Source organism: Penaeus vannamei, chromosome 34, assembly GCF_042767895.1.
Source record: "Penaeus vannamei isolate JL-2024 chromosome 34, ASM4276789v1, whole genome shotgun sequence".
NCBI lineage: Eukaryota > Metazoa > Arthropoda > Malacostraca > Decapoda > Penaeidae > Penaeus > Penaeus vannamei.
Genome location: NC_091582.1, coordinates 22,976,570 through 22,979,069, shown reverse-complemented (window position 1 = coordinate 22,979,069; position 2,500 = coordinate 22,976,570). Strand labels below are relative to the sequence as shown.

The 2,500-nt window shown below is 22.7% G+C and overlaps 1 protein-coding gene across 1 annotated transcript in view; it reads right to left on the bottom strand.

Moving 5' to 3' along the window:
- LOC113813795 (sodium/potassium/calcium exchanger Nckx30C) overlaps nt 1–2,500 on the bottom strand; it is a 440,400-nt gene that overhangs the window by 406,294 nt on the left and 31,606 nt on the right. The gene's annotated exons all lie outside the window — the stretch shown is intronic.

The following is a 2,500-nucleotide window of genomic DNA, read 5'->3' as shown; positions in this document are numbered from 1 at the left end:
ATTATTATTATTATTATTATTATTATTATTATTATTATTATTATTATTATTATTATTGTTGTTGTCATTATCACAAGCGAAGGTAATCAAACTAAATAGTTACTGCAATTGTTATAGTCATTATTATTGTTATCATTATCATTATCATTATTACTGTTGCTGTAGTTGTTATTGTTGCTAGTAATGTTGCTGTTATTATTATTATAATTATCATTATCGTTGTTATATTATTGTCATTATTATCATTGTTATTATCATTATCATCACTGTTATTATTACTTTTATCATTATTATTATTTTTATTATCATGATTAATATTATTGTTACTATAATCTGATTGTTATTATCATTTTCATTATCATCATCATTATCGTTATCATTACTACCATTATCATTACTATCATTATCAATATCATTACTGTTGTTTCAGTTGCTAATGTTATTTTTATCATTATTATCATTATTCTTTCTGTTATTATTTCTATAGTTGTTGATTCTGTTGTTTTTTATTTTGTTTTTGCTTTACTTTTTATTGTTGTCTTTTCGTCTTTTTCAATATTGTCAAGCGGGGATGAATGATGGAGAATGACGCGTGTTTTATGTTAATTAGTTTAATTTCACTTTAAGTTACTGTAGTTTCTTATATTATTACAAATTTTGTTCACCATTTTGCAATCATTGTTAAAGGTTGCCGTTGATAATCATGTCAAGAGTTTAAATATTAGTAGAAAATGATAACAGTATTCTTACTTGTAGAAACAGTCATTAACATTAATTATCTTGCTGTTGTCATTATCAACAAGTGAAACATTAGTCAAGATCACTCGAAAATGATGAACGTTTGTGTTAGATGAATAATATGTTGCATTTTTTTGCTGTCATATAGGCCTCAACTTTTTTTTTATTTTTTCTATTTATTTTTTTTATTTATTTATTTATTTATTTTTTTGGTTATTTATGAAGTGAATTGATGTAATTTGGTTGCATTTTTTATTATGTCATATAGACTTCAATTATTATTATCTATTTTTCTATTTTCTTTAAGAATTGCCGTCATTGTCAGTAACACAGTAATTACCATGTCAGATCGTAGCTACTTGTAAGCTGTTAATAATTGTAATATACACGTACTTGCGAATACATTAACATAAACATTTATGGCTTTACCTATCTTTATTATTATCGGCATCATCATCATCGTCATTACAATAATGATGATCGTTATTAGCATCATTGTTGTCATTATTATTATCGTTGTTTTTATCATCGTAGTAATAAATATTATTATTATCATTGTTATTATTATGATTATTACCATTATTATTATTACTATTATTATTATTGTTGTTGTTATTATTATTATTATCACTATTATTTTGTTATTGTTGTTATTGGTATTGTTGTTATTGTCATCGTTATTATTGTCATTATTGTTATTGTTGTTATTATCATTATCATTACCATTATTATTATCATTATTATTATTATCTTAATTATTATTATCAGTATCATCATCCTTATCTTTATTACTATTATCGTTATCATAATCAGTATCGTTACTATTATTCTTTTCATTATCATTATCATTATTATTATCATTCTCATTATATATATCATTACTGTTATTTTTTATCATTCTTACTTTTACCAATATTAATTTTATAATTATTATTATCATTATTATTATTATTATCATTATTATTATTATTATCATTATTATTATTATTATCATTATTATTATTATTAAAATCATTATCATTATTATTATCATCATCATTATCATTTATATTTCTATTATCATTATCATTACTATTACTGTTATCAGCATCATCAACATCATTATCATCATAATTTATATGATTAATATTATTATTATCATTTTTATTATCATTATTGTTATGATTATCATTATCATTATTACCATCATTATCATTATCATTATCACCATCATTATCACTACCATTATTATCATTATCAAATTACCAATATCATCACTATCTATTGATATCACTGCTATTGTTAATATTGCTGCTGCTATTATTGTTATTATTATTAGATGTGCTATTGTTACCATCGTCATTATTCAACAAGGAATATTGAACATTACTTACAGTTACTATTATAATGAGATGTATTTTTGAAGTGCAATGTCAGATTTGTAATAAAAGTGCAAAATCATAAAAGTTTCATTACCTAAAACTCATTTTTTATTTTTCATTTCTATCAATTTCCTTGTTGTTTTCTCCTCCCATCATTTCTTTGTTAATTCCCTCTTAGTTCTCCTTCTTTCACATTTCCTTTCCCCCTTTTCTCGGCCCTTCTCGTAATAACATTTGTTCTTTTTTCTTTTCTTTTTTTTCGTCTCCTATGATTCGTTCTCCCTCTTCTCATATCTTCTTCTTTTCCTTTACCTTCATTCTCATTATCACATTAACTTCCTAATAATGATGACAATAACAGGAACAGGAAGTATCATTATCATCATTATCACCATGATGTT